Source organism: Anguilla anguilla, chromosome 3 (genome assembly GCF_013347855.1).
Source record: "Anguilla anguilla isolate fAngAng1 chromosome 3, fAngAng1.pri, whole genome shotgun sequence".
In the NCBI taxonomy this organism is placed as follows: Eukaryota; Metazoa; Chordata; class Actinopteri; order Anguilliformes; family Anguillidae; genus Anguilla; species Anguilla anguilla.
Window position 1 is genome coordinate 40,889,681 of NC_049203.1, and position 23,331 is coordinate 40,913,011.

Consider the following 23,331-nt stretch of genomic DNA (forward strand, 5'->3'; position numbering starts at 1 on the left):
ATTACAGCAGTGTTCTTTTTCAATGACTATGAGTTCAGTTAAACGAGAACAGTTGTGTGTATCATAAGAGGCCATGCAAAAGAAAACTTTCTGCAAATGCTGACACAATGGGGGATGGGGATAAAAGAAGCAGAATGATTTCATGGGAACCAGAGCAAAGTAAAACTCTGGTCGGTCTCTACTTCAGGGCTCTTACACTTGAACTCCAGTTTGATATTTGTACAAAATATTAACAGGCATGTACAAATAAATTAAATGGAACTGCCACTGGCGTAACACACACTGGTCTGCAGATTAACTGTTGCTAAACAGTGGGAAGGAAAGATAAAGGAAAACAAATTTGGGGTCCAAGCACAAAGAGTGAGCTGTAGCACATTGGGAGGTACTTTGTCATGGACTGCTAACCAAAACCAAATACTATGCATACAAAATTTTGTGTATTGGATGTAAGGGTACATCTAATAATTATTTGAAAATTGTAATTTTGAAGTGGCTATGTAGCGCCACATAGGGTGGTAGCGGCCCAAAATTTGATGCACATGACCTAAATGGGTCCCTCATCAATTAGTATGTTTCAAAATGTTCAATAGAGGTTGGATTTAAAGGAGGCGTGGTCAAATATCATAATATGAATATTGAACATGCCTGCCAAATTACATGCGTTATTGTATGGGACGGTGTGAAAATGTACAGTAGCTAGAGCTGGAAGAAACAAGAATAATACTCCTAGCAAAAAAATAGGGGTCCTTCACACCCTTGGTAATTGGCCACCTAAATATAACCAGCATATGGGGGTATCTGTGTAGACGTGAGGCTTGGCCCTCAAAAAGCTGTGTTGCACTGTAGCTCAAAGTGAAACATCATAAACCGAGGCATAATTACAGAACCCACCTCTCCAGTGACCAGGTGTAAAAAGCAGAGGAATATTGAGAATGTAATTTTCCCTAATTATTGGAGGGCAATACAAGGAATCGCCTCTGTGCTGCAGTATGCAAGGGAGCACATGTGACATTTTGAGACCTCTGCAAGAGCTTAATATAATGCTGCCACAGGTCCTGGCTAATTTACTTTAAAGAACAAAAACATTAAACCTCAACTCTGATTTTTAGCTCATGCAAACAGAAAACAGGGAAAATACTTAAATCCAAGTACAATATATTGGGGAAATTGACAACTAGCTCTGAACCAAGAGCTATCTTGGACCAAGAAGTAAAATCACACATTCTGCATCCTACATCTCTTCCAGACTGCACCACAATGCTGCTTTAAATATGATGACACCCTGCATCCCAGTACTGATTCATGTATGATCTGTGCCACATCGCCTATTCATATACCATACCTATGTACTGTATGACAATACTGATTCAGACATGATCCTGAAATGTACCACAATGCTGATTCAGATGTAAAACTGAACTGCAGGGCCAACTCAGAAATGACACTGAGTTGTCTTGACCTCTTTGTAAATAGCTGATGTGCCAGCTTCAGCCTTTAAAAATAAGCATGACAATGAAGCTCTTGTTTACAATTTTCTTGAGAAAAATTTCAGAAATAAATAAGCAGTGTGAATTTATTTTTCAAAATGTAATTATATATGGTCATATTTTCTTAAAGGTCAGAATTTCATTATCTCCCAAGAAAATTAAAGCAATTGAATGGATTATTTTTACCCTAGATTTAACAATTCTCATTTGCACTTGTAGGCCTGTTCTATCACTTCAATATCCTCTGTAAATTCAGGAGGGCACACTAACCTGTGCATCTTCAGAACTGTGGGAAGCAGGGCATTGTTATTTCCACCATCTGATTTGCTGCAGTTACTGTGCTGAAGGACTGCATAGCTGGGGCTGGACAATTGCCAGCACCCAATCAACCTCTGGACTTACTGTTGAGGTGGGGGAATTCCCTACAAACAGAACCCCTCCCCGAGTCTACTATGCATTCCTCTGTCTCCCAGGCTCACTCAGCACTGTCGCAGTCCAATCTAGTCCAGTCCAAGCTGTTGAGCGCATCAGCAAACAAACAAGAGCTTTAACAGCATTGTTGCATTATGGGATAGTATGCCTACTGTAATTACATGTCAGCGCCAACATTTTTGTAGTTTCATGAAATGTCAGGCTAATAATCCAGCTGCCAATCAAAGGACCCATTGACCCCAGAGTAAGGACATCTTGTTCCCTCTTTCATTTGGATATGAAAATCTTTCTGCAGCATAAATTGCATACGTGAAATATCAATCCCCTGGCATTTATGAACGCATCATGAAAACAGATTTTTTCCTGTCTTTGGTGATTTGCCATGCTGGTGCTCAGCGGGGCTTCGTATGAATAATATCTGCATCTGAAACTGAAAAAATAGGAACAACTCTTTCACCAGGTGGTATCATTTGAGATCCTGATATATGCTTTCGCCCATTTGGATATTATGTTGATGGTCTTCCCAAGTGTGAAAACACCATTGATATGAAAAAGCACTTTAAACGCTCCAGAAATGTTGACCCCCTCCTGTGCATCAGGAGGTGTCAGCAATCCCGGGATTTCGTATGTGGTGCTCTCTCTGTGGGATCCAAGTATTCATATTCCAAGCAGAGTTGGATAGATGCTTTAATTGCCACTGACAATCTAAAACTGTATTAAATATGTAAATGGTAAAGTGTCCACGTATCCATGGGAATGGTGCAAGTACTGCCGGAACATTCATAACCATTGTTATAGAAACTGAAAACATGACCATTATAAAGAGTGAAAAGGGGTCTTATCTTCTAGTTCGTATCTCTCCTCCTTTGGGACTGTGCTGAAAGGAACATCCTCGTCACCTTTAAAAGGCTGTCTGCCCCATCCCACCCCACATTCAAATATATGTGTAGGTCTTGACGTGTAGGGCCCTACACGTCGAGACCTACACATATATTTGCATTGATGTCCAACTGAATAATTACATGATCCAAAACCTAGAAATATGCATGCACAACTAAAAAAAAATCTGATTTATGAACATGGCATAAGCCATAGATATTCATATTTTCATGTGTAACGTGCACTCATCCAATAATTATGCACAAGTGCACAAGCTGTAGTTACGTGCCCAGTGAACGCCCTTAATTACCCTTATTTGGTGGGCCGTTCAGAAGCCACATGTCATAATATACAGAGACGCCGTAGTGGTCCTGCTGCACGTGCACAGGTCGAATCACATGGTTTATCTACAATATTGTTGAATGCATTACATGTATTCAATTCACTGTGGTTCATTTGTGTTTCCTTCTGTAAGCCTCATATAACTATTGTGTAACATCAAGGCTCATGTTGTCATTTCCCTGATTCTTATTGAAAGGTTTTGCACTGATTTTATTTGAATAATGATTGGACACATGCCTTATCCATTTATTTAGCATTAGCTATATGTATGTGTGTAACTTGCAATACAGCTTTTCAGCCACAATCTGTGCGTACATATGATTATGAACGTGGTTAATTTTCAGTTTTGATCTGGGTTGGAATATGTTGTGAGTTTCTCTGCAACTTCATTGAAAGTTTTGACGCTTTGGTGGTTTATTGTTTTTTCTGTGCTTCACTTATTTGCTCAAAGACACGCTTTTCATAGCATTTATCCTTGTTCAGTTTCCTTCCTCTGACTCACCCCATATAAGATCAACTAATAATAATAATTTTTTTTAAAGTCTCAAATAGAAACTCAATTGCATCATTAGTCACATGACTGTGCCATCAAAGTGCCTATGGGGACTATTTAAACCTAGCTCTTGAGTAGCCAGGAATAGACAGTGCTGTGTCAATGCAAGGCTTATTTAACCTAAAAATAGCAGCCAAGGCTACTTAATGAAAATCTTTGTTTTTTTTTATTTTAATATATGTGTGCTTGAGTGAACAGACATTACCTGTCACTAGTTGACTAGATTTAAATTAGTCAGGCGAAACCAAGACAAAATATAAAGGCATTGTTTGTCTGTATATACAAATATGTTATGTACATATGCCCAATAACCATATGTACATAACTACTGTTATGAAGCTAATATTACTTAGGGCTCCAAATAATTGCATATTATGAAACAAAAGCTTAAAACTGTAACAAGTTACACTCATTAGGGAACATGCCAATGACAAACACTACCACTAACTAAACAAACTATTGATAAAATATGAAAATGCATTTTCAGACATTTCAGAATTAACATAATGTTGATTTCAGTGCTTGTCACCATAACATTGAATGCTTGAGTAGCATTTATTAAGAACCCAACTCTTACCTGCAACTAACTCATGTGGATGTCTTTGTTAAAAAGCAGCAAGACATAATACATATAATCTGTTAAATTTCAAGGGGAAGGGGGTCTGTTTGTTGCAACATAGGTTATGTATATTTTCCCACTCATATTTTGTGTATTCACAAACAACACATCAGTTTATTTCGTATAATGGTTGCGCCTTGTAACAAAAACAAAAAAAAGCAGATACAGTCCCACTCCTACCTGAAACTGTGACATCCCCAGGAAGGAGCAACTGCCAAGGTAGGAAGCAAACCAGTTGAGAGTTGTATGGCAGATCACCAAGGCAGTCAGGGAAGACAGCAACAGGATGTGGTGGTCAACTGTGTCAAATGCTGCTGAGAGGTCAAGGAGCATAAAATGGATTTTAGGCAGGAAACAGGGTGTGTATTTCTCTCTGTAAGCTGTAGGGCACACTACCTGCAGAGCAGATCTGCCCTGAGAGAGATTAAGGAATCCATATGCATTCCCTTTCACATTGCCAGACTGTGTGCCTGCCTTTGTCTTGATACAAATGTTACCGCCAATTAAATGTTTATGTTTAGGGCCTAAATTAATTATCCAAATTAATATATTTTCAGTGACTCTCACTCACTCTACTATTCATTAATTCCATTCCTCTTATACACTCTCAATCTTTCAGTTTTACTCCACCCAAACTGTTCTCTCTACAATTTTAAAATTATTGTCAACTGAATATAATACTAAAATTATATAATGCACAAAGAAATGTTTTTTTTTTTTTTATTATTTCAAAATTACCATCATTTTTCATGAATAATTCACAGCTGAATTGTATCAATTTGGTTCTAAGTAAGCAGTTTCTATCAAATCAGATGTAAGGGCCAGGGCTGTATAGGACGATGCACAATTTCCGCTTGCATTGTCCAGGGAATGTGAGGGTTCAGTTGGTTAGGGCTCTGCATTTCTTTGCTCTTCAGCGACTCTCGCTGGGCTGGACTGCATGTCAAAGGCGCATATGAAAGGCCTTCCGACTCCACTTTGTGGCTGTAATCTGCACTGTGGAAAGAAGCAGCAGGCAACATGTTTTGTTGGAGGACTTTGGAAGTCTACACTCTCCCAATTCTGGTTCGCGCATGAACGTGGCTGCGATTGCAGATAATTGGACAATCCAAATTAGGGAAGGAAGGACATGTTTAGCCCCACTTTGGGTACCAAATGTATATACACTCACCTGGCACTTTATTAGGTACACCTGCTCATTAACGGAAACAGACTGCTCCTCAGCAAATCTTGTGGCTGCAACTCAGTATATAAAGCATGCAGACATGGTGAAGAGGTTCAGTTTTTTGATTGACCAAACATTAGAATGGGCAAGATGCATGATCAAAGCAATTTTGACCATGGTATGATTGTTGGTGCCAGAAATGATGGTTCCAGGTTCTCAGAAACCGCTGCAGAACAGTCTCTAGAGTTTACAAAGAATGGCGCAATAAACAAAAAAATATGAGAGAGATCAGAGGAGATTGGGCTAACATGTTCAAGCAAACCTTGAAGCGGATGGGCTAGAAGCAGAAGAAGGCTACACCGCATCAAGTTGCACTACATCAAGTTGAGGCTACACTAGGCATGTGTTCACCACAACTGGATGATTTAAGTTTGTAATAATGTCGCCTGGCCTGACAAATGTCTATTTCTGCTGTAACATGCAGATGGTAGGGTCAGAATTGGCATTAACAGCATGAATCCATGGATCCATTCTGCCATGTTGTCATTAATGCAGGCTGTTGCTGGTGATGTAATGGTGTAGGGGATGTTTTCTTAACTCACAGTAGGCCGATTAATCCCAACTGAACATCATTTGAATGGAACAGAATAAGCATTGTTGCTGACCATACCCCATTATGGCCACAATCTACCCTTTGTGAAACGGATAATTAGAAGTTACCTATACACATCAGGCTCTATTTTTTGTCCACTACATGCCATTTTGTGAGCTGTTACACGAGTGCTGTGGTCTTTTCATCATGGATTTTTATGCAAGTGAGCCTTTTGGTAATTCTGTGACTCGGTGTGAGTCGAAGTGGGAGCAGTGGTGCCGCTGGGATGTATCAGTCAAGATCGAGCAGTGCACTGCAATTTTGGTGCAGCTCATTTCAATTTTGGTGTCCACCTAGTCTGAGTGCTCTCCTCCCGCCTGTTCACACCACGTCTACGGCGCAAGTTGTAGCCCAGCGTATTGGGGATTGCTATTTTCAGAGCTTTCCCATGCAATGCGTGCATGTTCATGTCCTATTGAAAAGCCAATCAATGGTTTCTGTGGATAATATGCTGTCCAGTTTGACTTTGATGTAAATACCATAGGCAGGAAAAAATGCATAGTACTTTGCATTTATTTATAATTTTAATTCCTGTATATTCCTGTATACTTTAGTGCCTGGGGTGCTGTAGCTATTTCATTCATTTTCTTACTCCTGAATGACATTAAATGCAACTTGAACAATATTTTCAAATAATTAATATGATAGCTACAGTACTGGTACACATTTATGGACGCGTTTGTTGATTAATACAATATTTTCCAGAATTTCTCTTTTAGCGTAATAAATCTAATATTAACATAAAACAAAATTCAAGAAATAGTTGGCATTTGTGTTAAGAAAGTAGGCCTACAGGTAATAATCACACACCTTCCTATATGTTCATATGAACATAATTGCGCAGTCTAATGTATCTTACTGTTAATAATTAGCTTGAACATGTATTTATTTTTCCAGTATTTTTGTACATAAAATGATAATATATGTGCAAAGAAAGAAAACTGTTTTTTGGCCTTGTATACGCTATTTCAAATGAACTGATGCACATAGAATGTCATTACCATGCATGGTCAAGAAGATAACTGTTTCGAATGCATTTTACAGATGAAAATGGGTCTGAGAAACAACAACAGAAGAATGGGCACTGATAAAGGTTTTAAGAGAGCTAAACAGCATAGTGTTTCCATAATTTGTTCCAGTGCTGTATATGCAAACTACATGCATTAACTGCATTGGTTATCTCCTCTCAAGGTAATTTGACATCAGCTGCAAGCGCTCAATATCAAAGAGTCCAATAAACAACAAGCCATGTTATTGTTTTGTCTGGAGGGTATATTGGTAGACTAAAAATAAAGTTCAAATATGTGGGTCTTGCTATCCATGAAGACAAAATAATAACCAAGTAGAAAGTTACTCGCAAGCGGCAACTGCCTATTTTTCCCCCTTCTAAAGGAAATCGCTCAGTTCATTTTAGCTGAAGTCATGCCATTGTTGTGAATTAATGATGGAATTGTGCGTTATAATTTTCTCTTTCATTTGAGCAACAGTTTGTACCTAAGTCATTTTACTTCTGTGAACGGGATCACTGGAATTGTTATTTATTTTCCCTGGATTTATTTTGTCTAATGAAACTTCAAGATACTGTTGTCATTATTAGTAATAGCACGGCACAATTAAGCTATTTAGCTGCATGTTTAATGGGACATGAAAACTGGCCCATAATAAACATTTGTGCAATGTTTTATTAAAATTCTAATAAAAGAACATTTTGACAAATGCAAACAAATTTCTCTTATTTATGAGAATCGTTTCAACTCAACTTTTGAAAAAAGTGACGGCCTATCTCAACACTTACCGAAAAAGAACATCTTGTGAGAAACATCTGCTCAGTACCGTATATCCTTATCCTCATCTTCCATTGCAGTGGTAGACAATGGAATTTGGCTGTACGCCCTGCACAGTGTGCACGGCTTTTAAAGAGAATGAAAAGAGGTTATTTGATTGGCTAATAATAAATAATGAGCTGCACCACACCCACTGATATATATTCAGTATAATCCAGCCCTTTCAGCTGTATGCTCCTTGCCTCCGGTCACAAAAATACCAACATTCACTAGCCACGCCCAGGGTACCCACGTGCTGCACTGTTGACTCCGTCCATGCACCATGCAACATTAATCCTGGAAAATCGAGCCCATCGTCTCAAGCTGGTTCCACAAACTTACAATGATTGCAGTTTACTCCAATGGCCTGCACAGTCCCTAGATGTGAATCTAGTAGGGCACCTTTGGGATGAGGTGGAATGGGAGGTTCACAGCATCAACGTGTGCCTGGAAAATCTGCAGGAACTGTGTGATACTATCAAGTCGGCATGAACCAAAAGCCCTAAGGAGTGCTTCCAGCACCTTGTTGAATCGCCATTGCTTTGGAAGCAAAAGCGGGTCACACCCTGTCTTAGATAGGTGTACCTAATAAAGTGGCTGGTGAGTGTATATAACAAAGGAAAATAATGCCCGATTTATGTCAGTCAATGGAAAGAGATGCTAATACATTTGTCCGGCAACAGAAGCAAGTCAAGTTGGCAGTGCAAGGACCTGTGCTACTGGGGTCATTGTAAGATATTGTCGGCTGAAAAAACAATATGGAAAATGACTGAGATAAGGATAATAAAATGAAGGGTCATTTTAGGGCACGTATTTCTAGATAGTATCAAAAATATGCAAATTAACTGCATTGTTCAGTTCTTATCTTACCAGATCAGTACCCAGAGTTATGGTCTAACAGTGGGTGCTATAGAGTTAGGGGACATAAGTTATAGGCCTTATGCTGCAATGAGAACTGAACTGCTTTAAGTGTCGCCTGCCAATGGTGCATTTATGTTGGTTATTGCCTCAAAATTCAGATTTGGGGGCAGTTTGGGATTTTCACAGAATCTTGAATACCAAGCTCTACTCCACTCCATAAAAATGGCTTTTTACTCTGCAGAAAATACTTGCAGTATTTAAATTCCAGAACTTCCTCATTCGGCTGGAGTTTCTCTCGCTTTCAGCTAGCGGGCACAGTGGGGAAACCAAGCGTGAGGGACTTATTCTGTCCCCCCCATTGTACCTGCTGTAAGTGATAGATTTAGTGTGAGCCAGCAAATGGGGGGAAAAATAATAATCTTCTTGGCATAAGACATGACAAGTGAGCAGAAATAAAAAAAAAAGAACCCAAGCAGGGAGAAAATTGGATTTCCGAGACTGCCTCATCGAACAAAAAAATGACCGTGTGGGAAAGGTGTTAGTGAAGCAAGCGGCCTTTCATTAGCCCAGTCATTTAGCACCATTGGACCGTGAAGATGGCTAAGTGATGTTATGGTAACCTCCTGTTTTACATCTAAAGTGAAGATTAAATATAATTAGAGGGCTTTTGTGCACTCTCGAATTTTTGGGTAATTGATGACTGACTGGAGCTGTTTAGCGTGTTCGTGCATTTGTGCGGATTCCTGGCCATGGCTGCCTGTCAGTACGACTTGATTGATTGGTGTTCATCAGTTTCTGCTTTCCCAACCTGTGCCCTGCATGTGGAGTGGAGAAATAGACAGCTTATGGAATATACTGTATGTCCCTTAGAAATAGCCACTGACCCAAATATCTAATATCTGAAAGGGGGCTGTATTACGGAACGAAAAGGAAAAAGATATTTAAAAAATGATTGTAACTTCTTGCAATGTACATGTCAAAACACACCCACTCTCTCTTTCTCTCTCACACACATGCACACACACACACACTGACTCTCAAACCAAATACACGCATGCATATCACACACTGTGCACATGTTTGTGCCTGCACGTGCACATACACACACACACACACACACACACCTCATATACTCCCACAGACTGTGACAGACCCAAAAGCAGGCAATTGCCTTCTGTAGTACCTTATACTTCTCCAGGCAGTATGTCCATGCAGCCACACCATGCAATAGGTTCTCATTCAGTTGGCCTTGTCTCATTTTCCCCACAAAGTCAGCTAAGAGACTTCAGGACATGATGCGATAACCATCCAAAGTCAGCCCCCCCTGAGTAAAGCACGCCCCGGGCCGGAGCTGCCCCTCTATGTCAGAGAGAGGAGACAGTTGGCTGGCCATGATTGGCTCCTCTGCAGAGCCCCTCCACGCCCAAAATACATACACACACACACACATACACACACACACTGTTGTTTTAATGAAGTATTACCCAGCTCAGCAAGAAGCACATGAAAGATAATTGTCCACTGCGATGACTGAATGTCCCAATCTGGGGGCGAAGACAGAGATCCTGGTTAAGGTCAAACTCCATAATGCCTTCAGCTAATCTAATTAATGTTACCTTCCCTCAGACCACCCTGCATACATTCATATTTACTAATTTCTTTGGAGATTTCTTATTCCTTAGCAGATGGGGGGAGCATATTCTGTTCAATTTCCTTTCTTTAATATGTATTTTTTTTTGCCATTACTTTTTCCACAAATTGCTAAGAATTTTCTTTGAGGTTATTTAGTGAGATAAAATTGTTTTGAAAGTATATGTATCTGTTTCTTTGACATCTTTATTAATATTAGAACTTTTTAAATATCTTACAGAATATCTGACAGCTTCACCTCTCATTCACTCTGTAGAATTGAGAAGATTAAGCTTTTCAAGTCCGTGAGTGGGTTAGACGTGACTCTTTTTCTAGGGGAACGGATTTCACTTACTGTTCAACAGGAGATGATGGCAACCAAAGTATTAGCTTTGCTGGCTTCAGTGAAAAGCTCAATGTCTTTGTTTTATTGCATCATGTCTCAAAGTAAAGGAGCCTCCATTCACTATAAAGAGGGCCGGATTATGCTTGTAATAGATTATATAGGTTATTGTTTATTTTATCTTCTCATGTTTCTGAAGACGAAAAGGTTTGGTTCGTGCACAGAATTGTCAGGATATAAGCAAAAGAAAAGACATGTGATGGTCGCATATTCCGTTCAGGTTCCCATGAAATTTTAAAGTAAACTACTCCAGTGCTGTGGCTATGTGGCTAATGTTAGGTTAAAGTGATCAGAGATATACAGTATGGACTGACTGGTCAGTTGATTTGGTGTGAAACTGGAAATAACCTACAGTTACATGGTATCAAGCCTAAAGCCTCAAGCCTTAAATGAAAACGAGTCACGTTTCCCATTGATAAAAAATAGACAAAGGTTTAAATGTTAAAGAACATTTATGGGTCAGAAGCCATGAAGTCAACAGTGTTTGATACATGAGTTGTCTTCATTGCTTGAAATTATTATTATTATTATATGTCCATTGTCAGCATTCCATTATATAATGCAGCCAAATATTTACTACCATGGGTCTGGCGTACATCTCTCCATAGGTCTCCTTACTTTGGTACAATGCCTTATCGATATCGTTCCCCATAGTGTAGATTTCCGTACTGTAGGACTCCATCGTCTCTGTACTATAGGTCTCCTCTTCCTTTACTTCGGTCTAGCTATGCTATCTGGACTGTGTGGTGGTCTATCACTTCTTAATGCTTAGGAACGGTTATGACTCTCAGATCCTGTCCCTCAGATATTACAGCTTGAGACAGGATTATTGATCTTGGGTGATTGATCAGTGTGGAGATGATACATCTGTGGCTGATGATTTATTCTAGCTTTAATGCACAGTGGCAGAGCACTCCTCAGGGACGCTGCCTCTTCCCATCATTTTAAATATCAAAATTGTCTGTAAAGCACACGCCTCAAGTTTTCAGCAGGGAGCGGAGGCTGCTCGCTCCGCTGAGAACGACTGCTGCCCAGTTTCACCTGACATATAGTCCTGACCCGCAGCTCGGTCTTTTCCTTTAGTCTTTAATTCAGTTCTATTCTAGAATTCCCTTGAAAAATTGATAAATTTTGTGCCTTGTGTTCTTTTTTCTAAAATCTAAATGTTCATGTCAGTCAATTTTAGACGACAGCTTTGAATGCTTAGGGTGGATGAAATGGAGGAGTTCCCTATATGAAACAGGGAGTTTATTGCTTGTGGAGAAAAACCATACAGGGACCATGTATTATTTAAGCAATAACTCACAACAGGCAGTGGTACATATATATTGTGATTAGAGGGCTGCAGCCCCCTTAGCTGTGATATAATCACAATATACCATGGCCTGGAGTGATTTAGTGCTTTTATGGAACGGTTACCAAATATGATAATATAGATATTATAGATCAGATCCAATGAAAACAGCTTTTACCAATAATTTTAATGCAAGAATATAAAAAAAGGTGAAAGTAGTTCCCGGCTGCCCATACCAAGTGCCAGGCAGTTGATGCAACGATAGTAACTCCCTTTAGTTCTGCCAACTAGCAAGCAAACTAGCTATCATTAGTGAGCTAACAAGAGTTTATGCCTTATTGATGTTTATTTGTATGTTACCAATGACTGCAACTTTTTCTATGTGCACTTTGGTGGTTGCTGAGATTAAGCGTACATGTATGTGTATAAATTATCTTGATGTTGCTCATCCGCCAACGAAAGAACTCAGGCAATGTTAGGAAGATAAGAGCCTCCACCAGAGGGGACTTTATAGTGCATCAAAGATTAACAGAACTTTGCCAATCAGCCTTTTTGATCAGTGCAACAACTAGCCTATTTGGAATGCAACACCGAGCAATGTAACAGTTTTACAAGTTTAAAAAAAAAAAGATTTTAATTTTTTCATTAAATCATTTTTTGATCCTTCTGGTTATGGTCATATTCCTGTTATGGCATTTACATCCACCAGGAAAGGAATTACCCAATAGTTTTCCCATATACACGTTCATCTGGATATTCTGAAAATATATATTTTCTGTGTGCAAACTGTGGTATTCTGGTTACACAGAGCTGGGCTCAGATGTTTTGTTTGTAAGATTTTGCTGGAGACTTCAGGCACTTGTCTTGGAGGTGATCTTAGGCAAATGAGTTCTTATCAGACTGGTGGACCTCTGGGCTCTGAAGACTGATTTTTGGAGGAGCAGGATTCTTTTGTCATTGATGGGGCCTCTGGGCCCTGTCGTATGAATGTGGGCACTGGAGGCTAGGCTTTGGTTTGTGTTTGTTGGAGAAGTAGGATTCTGAAGTATGAGTGTTTTTCCTGAAAAACTGGGAGGGAAAGGGAACCAGAGTTTTTATCCCAGGCGTCAATCCACATCCCATCTGTCCAGAGCTGACAAAATGTGCTCAGACTAACAAGGCAGCAGCTGTCTCCTAATAAACCTCTTTACCCCACAACAAGGCATCAAACACAAGCATAAAACTGTACATACACTGATATGCAAATACACATGCATGTGCGCACACACACTCATAAAGTTTGGCAATTTGAGTATGCAATCACCAGGGTATATCAATATAGCCTGCACAATTCACTTAATTATAGGATCTCCTAAGATTAATCCTTATATTGCTATTGGTTCTGAAACCGCTAACTGTTCAATTAACTAGCATAACTGATTGGTCTGTTATAAGTAAAATGCCTTAAAGTAAATTTATTTTCCGGTAAACTGAATGTAAAGTTTTTTCATCTTAATTTGTTTGCTCAATTGGCCAGTGTGCTGTCTTCTTTAATTCTCTAATGTAGTGGTTTGATTACACTTTGATTAGCTTCCCTTGCAGGCTTCAAACTCTGTGCTGTCAGCCTCCTGGAGAAATATACTGAAGACTTAGGATGATAGGACAATCTGGTTTTGCGAGTAGTAATTGTCTTTGACTTTCCCACCACTACACAAACTGCAGTGACAAGTAGGTTAGAAAGTTTTAAGCATGGTAGCATTAATAAGCTAATGTATATTTAATGGTACAATGCTGCAATATGAACAATCAAGTAGCTAGCTCGCAACAAACCTTTTCACTCGTGCCTGACCACACCAAAATAGTATTGAATTTTTAAAAATATATATATTATTTGAGGACTAATTAAGTTACTAATTATCTTTGTTTAAAAACCTATTGATAATGTTGCAACAGCTATTTTCATAAACTGTTGGCAGCAGACCTACCATCTATAGAATGCACGCACACCAGCCCAATAGCTAAGGTGCATAGTCCATAGAGTATAAAAACTTGTACAAAGTCAAACTTGCATACTTGGTATAGCACTTTTAATTAATGTTAGGCACCTGAGTTCTGCTCAACTCACATAACCATGATCCAACCATGAACCAAACTACAACAGCCAGACTGATTTGTTTATAGTATGTGATGTGTCCATCATTTAAACAACCACAGAACATTGCCAAAGCATACAGTATAGTGGTAACTGACATTTGGTTCATTGCCTCATATTCTGCTTTGCAAATGTAGAAGCCAAACAGACTCACAAACAGCCAGATAAAAACACAGCTTTGTCACAATGCCAATACATTCGACAGCAAACTCCAACAAGCCTACATTTTTAGATGGAAAGAAGAGGCTTCTCGCAGTAGCACTGATAATTTTAACACCATAATCCCTGGTCATGGCAAACTATGCTGATGTTTGTGGGTTTTTTTCACAGGTGTGTGATGTTGAAAATGCTTAGCTTATTTTCTGTCCCTGTTTTGAGTTTCACAAATCTTTCTGCCATAGATAAACTGGATGGAATTGCATATATTCATTGAGGGAAAAACATTTCTGGCATTTGGATGAAAAAATCATGGGAGGGCGTCATTTCAAATCAGGAAGTAAACTTGTGTTCCTCTAAACCCACTTTTTATACAGTCAGCCAGGCAAACAAAAAAGCTAATGTCTCAGAGTGGATTTATTCTTTTCAAACAAATTTGCTGAATGGCTTTAATGATATAGCCTAAGTCACAGAACTGTTAGCGGAGTCCCTTTTGGAAAAGGTATGATGAGAAAACAGCGGATGAAACAAATGACAGAACAAGATAGAGTTAAAAGGTGCTCTTTGAACCAAGAGTAAAAACTGACCAGGGCAAAAGAAAAAAAAAAAAACCCAGGAAATTCCACACTCACAGATAAGAATCTTGAAAAGTGAGTGTGAATAATAGAGCTTAATAGAGCCCAAGTGTCCAAGGCACTCTTATGTGAGAGAGGAGAAAGAGACAAAAAATATATTTAAACAGCCTCAGTATCTTACTGGCATATCCCACAGGAATCTTAAAAAGCAACATGGACAAAAATCTACCAACTAGTTTCGCTTACGTGTGCACATTTGCATTTTTGTAACATTTTAACAAGTTAATGTTTCTGCTCAACCGGACATCAACATAATTTTGGTATAGACCAGTTGGTAGAATTGACTACATAGACAATAGTAGATACCTAGCAGGCAGGCTAACTGGACAGAAGCTGCACCTGCTTGCATGTGAAAACTAAAATGCTAAATAATTAGAATGTCCATTTGTCTCACAAAGCATACATTTGGATTTCTGTGGCAAAACTTTGAGAGAAAAGGTAAATGAGAGAACTGGGTCTGTGGCTTACATTCCCTAACTAAACATGACGCCAACTTTACAATTCAGTTTCTTTCATATTCCATTCCATTCTTTCACTTTTCTTCAGGTCATTTTGCATTTGCCTACATGTTTGACAGCTGTACTCATCTAGCTGGAAAGGTAAACAAGAACTTGTATTTCCAAACTTTGTAATTGTAAGTTCAGGAACTACTACTAATAATAATAATAATAATAATAATAATAACAACAACGGAGGATGCTGAGCAGCTCATCCTCTTAAGGCACTGTTCTAGTGCTTGGATGGGCCACATGGTCTATTGTTGAATCAACACTGTGCCAGTGGCAACTGTGGCTGGCAGCCCTACATAGCGACACATAGTGGCTTCGGCGCCCCCAGGGAAAGGAGGGTGTCAGTCAATTTACAAGACAGCACCTTCTCAAGCATCAGTGACCCCTGCTGGTCAAACAGATTGCCACAAGTCCACTTGCTAAACTCCAAATGAAGTGTCTTCCTCATACAGCAGTGGCTACCAACCCTGTTCCTGGAGCTCTACCATCCTGTAGGTATTCATTTCAACTCTAATTTTGCATGCCTGACTCTACTAATTAGCAGCTCAAGAAAATCTTTGTTGAATGAGGTGTGTTTTGTTAGGGTTGGATTGAAAACCTACAGGACAGTAGATCTCCAGGAACAGGGTTGGCTACTGTCATACAGTATCTGAGCGAACCCAGTGTGCTTATCTGTGTTCTCTCAAATCAATATTGGAGATTTCAGCATTATTGGGCATTCCAAATTGTGTATTTTCTAAATCTCCCGCCTTGCAACATCAGAGGAGGCACATTTAAAAAAATTAAAAAAATTGTATTATATTTATTTTCTAACTGGGAAACACAAACACGGAAATGAGAAGGCCTATGCTGTCGTATTTTTAGCTGGTAATTATAGCTGCCGATGTTGTTAGTTGAGCTCATGCAGGACGGAACCAGGGATGCACACAGACACAATGTGCACAGTGACAGTGCAACTGGGCTCAAGCTGAGTTCTGAGTTTTATTTTACACATTATTAGGTAAAAGCAACACTGCCATTTCAGCTGACAAGAGTAACAGACTCGTCTGTATTTCAGGAAGGGGCAAAATGCATACAGTGTACAGAAAAAGAAGCTCTTAAAGACAATGTGCATTTATTATTGAGAACAAATTATGTGTTGTATAAACCACGCACGACTGAATTTGTCAAAAGATATCTGGCTGTGGCATTTAGCCTTTGTTTTAGTAGCTCACAAGGAAGAAGCTTTTTCATGCAAGGCTATCAGGAGAAAAGGAAAAGATGAAAAGAGTGCCTCAGTGTCAGGAGCTGGAGCTGGAGTGGTTAGAGTTGTCCCTGTAGTCCTCTTCATGTGCATATGGCTGGATGTGTTTTACACCTGCCATATTTGTATTTCTGCTATTCCTGTACATCTGTTCATGTGTCACTGTTTTTGGAACTACTGATGAGAAATACCAACCAACCAAGGTTCTTGTGTAAAATTGTTTGGGTTGATGTATAACCTGCCAGGGGCCCTTATATAAAATTGGCAGTTAGCCATTTTGAGTTCAGAACTGGTTGCTGTTTTTAAGGTTGAAATGAAAACCAGCACTGGTATTGTCCACGACTAAGGTTACACATTTCTGTGCATTAACTGAGCAATTAGTGCTACTGATTGGCCAGACTGTATTCACACCTGACTTCCAGGTAAAGGCTGAGTGGAAAACCGGCAGTTCTTAGACCTTCAGGGCCGTCATTTGAGTAACAGGAGGCCAAAATCCGAGGTATTCAAACTCAGTCCAGGGGACCTTCTGTGTATTCTGGTTTTCATTCCAAAAACAATTGCAATACCAAAATTTTAACAAGCTGTTAATGTTTCTTAATTAGGTGCTTTTTGTGTTTAGAGGAATAATTTTCCCTCTTAAGCCACATCATTTCAGAAGTAGCAATGCATGCCATGAAGAATCAAAATCCCACAACAGGGTGAGAGCCCACAAAGAGGTTAATTTGAACTATTTAGAAAAATATCAATTCAAATCATAAAGGATTTACAATGCCCTTTTATTACTAATTCAGTGTCCTTTATGCAAACAAAGCTCTGATAAACAATCAATAAAGAGTATGCTAAGCTGCTACTCATGCGTTATGTGTAAACGGAAAGTGAAAGTAACTTGGTACGTAGCAGAATAGCTAAGCCACAATTTCAGATAGAAGAAAGCTGTAAGAACTGTCCAAAAATTGTGTAAATGAGCTTGAAGAATATGAGACTGTAAGGTTATCGTAACATATTCGTGGTTTCCAAGCAGGGGCAAAAGTCACGATGGATAGATCATAGAGAGGGTAGTAGTAATTTACTTGGTACTGGAATGTCTAATTGAGATTTTTTCCTGCTTTTCATTCTATTTATGTACATTAATATGTTAGTGCCCATGAAAGTGCTTTCTGCCCAATGGAAATAATGCATTGAATTTTCCTAGGTGGATTGATTGCTTATGGCTCAGTGGTTGCTTACGGCTCAGTGGGATTTTTGGTGATGTTAGTACCATCACTGTAGTATTAGCAGTTGGTTTGCTAGTTGTGAACAGTATTTGGATGATAAAATACTCATCATCGTCAAACTGGGGTGTCAATTTCAGTCCTCCTTCTGGAAAAGGGAGTGCCTTATTATATTTATTTTGTTAAGACAGGCTTTTTGCATCAAAGTGCGAACAGTCAAATTTTTATGGTAAATTGATTATAGTACTTCACTTGAATCAATGACAGATTAAAGCAATAATTTAAGCCAATGTTATTGTCAGACATGGATGTCTAAGTTCACAGCCATTAGGTTTCGGCAAGAACGTGCATTTTTATAGAATACCAGTGGTGAGAGAGAATGGGGTAGGGAGACGAAGGAATTAAGCCAGACAAGTTGGAAATGTATGGACATTCGTTGACTTTCCCTCATACGAGACCTGATACGGATTCTCCACATCTATACATTTCAATAAATTATCTGATATATTGTTTACTACTGGCAGTACTATGTGGATGTATAATTTGTGTATGGTGGATGGCATAGTTGTGGTAGGCCTAATATGATGCTGGAACATAGCAATTACATAGTGTCAATGTTTCTAGTGTAGGGTTATCTGTGTATCCACATTATCTGTGTATCTTTGTGACATTTTTCTGACAGTGGTATCTGGTCTACCCAGCTAATGTTCTCCTGTATCCATAGCATGGATGCCGTCTGTGTTCCTCACCTCATTCGAGGACAGTGGATCCTTGTCGAAAAGGGCCTCAGAGACCACAGGACAGCAAGTAAATCCACTATGCTAGCTAGCTCACAAGCAAGTACTGTTTACATATGGGAGCTACCCAAAATCTTTGACGTGAGTTTGGTCAATGCCCCGTTCGCCAATGTCAGAGGTATCTCCCAATTGAAATTACCCACCCATTGTGGTTCTTCAAAAACGAGGAAGGCTAAAGATGTACATCATTATGACATACACCTCTTCCAAATTTTACACCTTTAGCTGCCAATATCTCCGTACAGAGCTTGCTTTGGCCAGCCACACAGAAATAAATTATCATTTACACCTTGATCTTTTAAATGAGCTAAATGTTGTTTTACGCTGCATTTCCGCTTTTACTGGAAGTGTCTATTCTGTTTTTACCTGTCATAAGAAAGTTCTCTTGACATTTGTGCTGTGTTAAGGGTGATGTTAAAGCCCTGCTGTGTCCGGTTCTTATCTCAACAGGCAGTCCTTTAGAGCTAGACTTCCCTCTGTGGGAGCTACTGCACAGTGTGACTGGTAGTTGCAAGGCAGCATCTTTCCTGCTCCCCTTTTTTAAGCTCCGTTACCCTGTTGGATTGTCCGCCGTCTGGCCTTTGTCGGGTTTCAGCTGCTCCATGGAGCCTGTATCTGCTACATAGGAGGGGTAGATGTGCTACTGTACATGTCCCATCACTATGAGCGTCCCTACTCACGAAAATGGCATTTGGACTCTCTCGTTAGAGGAATATTCCAGAGGAGACTCCAATAATCACTTGTTCGATTGTTAATACTGTACTACTTGTAAACAAATAGTACCCTCACAACAAATACGTGGGTCCATACAACTTCCTAATGAACATACTGTTCAGCAGACAAGTGCAAGTGGAAGTGCTGCTTGTTTTACATCCAAGAGAAACAGCTGGCTGCTCCTCTCTGGCAGTGGAGGGAAGGAGGCCCTTAGCACATGAAAATGCGGGAAAATTCTGTCAATCACTCCCACTTGACCATGAAGAAAATGGCAAGTGGGAGGCATTCCTGTTCCCACATTAGCTATAGCTCAGGCTGTACTGGATGGCTGTTAAAGGCAATTTTCCTGTGAGGTGGAGTTTGTGCTAAAAGACTGCATGTTCAGGATCTGAATCTTGGGTGCACAGTCCAGGGGGGAGGGGACCATTGGCTCTCTCTCTTCTAGTGTGAGCAGAGGGATGATGCTGCGGTGTGTCTTATATGGGCTAGTCCTTCAGCATGGACCACTGTATTGCCTCAGATTGGTTACCCCCATGTAGTGGGTCCTGACTCAGATGGCAACTGCCAAAGTAAAGACAGGCCCACCTTTTATGTAATTGAAAGAGGAGGAGGGACACCCCCTCTTCTCCTGGCCCTTGCATACTTAATTAATGATCAGGGGAGGATCTGAGGAATGCTGATTTCCTCCCTTTATGTATTATTATTGGAGCTACTATATAGAGAGACTAGATCGGGCAATAATTAAACAAAGTTATAAAAACAGTAGTAACTCTCTGGCCTCCGCTTTATTCTGGTATGGCCTGCAACTGTAACACACTGACAGGCTATGTAGTATATTCTGCAGAATCCCCACCTGTGAAGGAACAGAGATGCAATATGATTCTACAGAATATTCCAAAAACCCAGGGACGAAAATGTAAAAATGGCAGGTGAGCTGTAAAACAAAAATGCCAGATCCTGCATGCACCAAACAACACACAACACCAGGCTCAGATGCAAAGTTCAGATTCATCAGGTGGCAGCAGTGGATATCCACCCCGGAATGTCCACCACAACAGATATTACTGTCTGATGTTGAGCACCCAAGGACTACTTTCTTTATCCTGACTCTGGTGACTGACTACCTGAAAAAAGTCTGTATTTTTAAGTTGTTCTACAAGAAAGAGCGAGGGGGGCAGCATGGCTGCGCTAATGTGGCGAGGTGTGAAGTGTGGGGGTGTGGTTGCAGACAGGGACTGTCTTGCCTGAAAACTAGCAGATTTATGTATTAAATTGGCCATGTGCTGTTGGAAGCAAGGCTATAAATTATGATATCATCAAAAGATTAATTGTCTTTCTGTCTTTATAAAGATACCACACATGAATATTTTAGGAAGTAATCCAGCTGAGTTATAAAAAAAAACATGGACTGCTTCTGACAAGTGGTGATTTGTAGACATAAAATTGATCTCACCAGTTGCGATCTCCACCTTCAGGAAAAATATTTTCCATGTAACAAAACCAAATCGTATAATGTTGGTTTCTGCATGCAACTGGAATTCTATATTCCACCTATCAGGCCTCAACATTAGACATTAAGATTTTCACTCAGTGATTTCAATTAAATATCACAGATTGCATTGGAACTTGAAAGGAATATGGATATTTGTGCAGCATCTAGCCACGCAGGGTCTCTGAGCCCCAAAATGGTGTACTGTGTCTGTTCCAGGAGGTAATAAAGTCATAAAACTTTCAAAGGAGAGAAAGCTATCCAGGACACCCCCTGGTATGTATATAGATAAGACCTGAAACATGGCTTAATTGCCCCAAGGATGTTCCCTTTCATGTTTGTGGAGCAGAGAGCTGGGAGAGGGGCAGAGAGAAAACAGATACAGTATGGTCACACATATGATATTGCCTGTTTCTCAAAGATAATAATCTAAAGACTAGATATCCGAAAGTGTGACCAGACTGATTGAATATTTCATCAGTAAAAACGGAATGAATGCAAATAAACCCACTCCAGCCGGAATACTAGCCAGTGCGACTTAAGGGGTTAATGTGATTTGTCAGTTTTGCAGTTTTTTCCCCACTTTATTGTGTATATGGTGACTGCTCTCTTTTTTTGAATGAGGCACAGCATTACCTTAATTATTATAATGAGGGTGCTTTTTTTCTCCACCTCAAATGAAAATTAATTACATCCATTGTTTATCATTTAAGACATTTAAAATGACTCCATTCCTACTGTGAGCAAACACAGAAGGTGTTTACCTGCAGCCTCATTCATTAAAGATGTTTTAATAGGGCCCACATTTCTGCATTTTCACAGCATAGCACTGACAGTCCAAGAATTTAATTTGTTTCTTCAACAGAAATATTCAGGACTTACTGAACATAACTGAGAATAATGAGGACTCATATTTGTTCTGTGTTGTCATAAGATTACTCTTTCTTTTTTATTTAAACTGTAGGAAGAGGCAAAAGCCCAAACTTATTTAAAACTATTTTGTTATAGTTCACACCTCCATAGAAATAGATCTAGTTTTAAGAATGTGTGTTTGTGCATGTGTGTGTGTGTGTGTGTGTGTGTGTTTTGGAGGAGCTTTCTGTTCAGCACCACAGTTTTGGACTGGCCACCTAGTTCTAGATTATTTACCATTTTTCTGAGCAATAATAAATATTAATATACGTACACTGTTATCTGTGTTTATTACCCACTTCCAGTGGCTACAAGACAGCCTGTCAATTATTTTGAGCCAGTATAATTGAGTAGGCTTAAATTTGTCACATTATATCACTATATAACTTTTAATTGTAGTTAAAGTCCCTGGCTAGCTAGCTATTGTTCAGTATTTTTCGTTGTAATTTTAGGTTAACAGCACAGAAGGTTGCTAGCTAGTGCACTGTTGCAAGGAAACAACTGAAGAATAATTAGACAGCTACTAGTTAAGCAGGCAGCTAATTAGCTGTCCAGCTGACATTAATGGTTTCATTGATGCTATATCTCCTGGCTATTTAACTACATTTCAGTAATGTTAGTTTCATTTTTCATTTTAACTGAACCGAGCAGAAGTTAGCAAGCTAGCTAGCCATGCAGTCGGTTTAATGAAGCTGTGAAGCTAAGTGGCCAGTCAGCTGTATGAATGAAATAAAAGGTGGCTGTGTAGCTGGCTACACTATGTTTTGGCCAATAGTAGTCTAACGGTTACAAATTGCAGTCATATAGCTATATCAGTCATGAAATGATATTATGTGGGGCTTGCATGTGATTTGAGAGAGAATGCATCTAAATAAAAAATAAAACTGGTCTGACAAATATCTTCTATAGTTTCTTCTTATTTCTATGACAAGATTTGGGCATGAACAGTATGAATCCATGCATCCATCCTGCCTTGTGTTAATGGTGCAGGCTTGTGGTGGTGGCATAATGTTGTACGGACAACGCAACTACATTACCATACATTCCACAGGAGATGCAAGTGACGTTTACAGCACTGCCCTGAGTGTTACAGTAAGCCAATTCTGTAACCCCGGAAACACGCAATGGGGAATAAAACTTGGGATAACCCATTTTCCAGTCCTTTTTTTAAAACTCACTTCCAAGTCATCTCTCTTACCACTGTCACTTATGGTGCAGTGCCACCTACGAGACCCAACGGTAAAAGTTGAAGGCTGCTAAAACAAGCACAGCTTATTTAAGTTCTGAGTGTGAAGATTTTCTTGCCACACATTAGGCCCCTTAATACCAACTGAGCATCATTTGGATGCCACAGCATACGTAAGCATTGCTGCTGATCATGTGCATCCCTTTCTG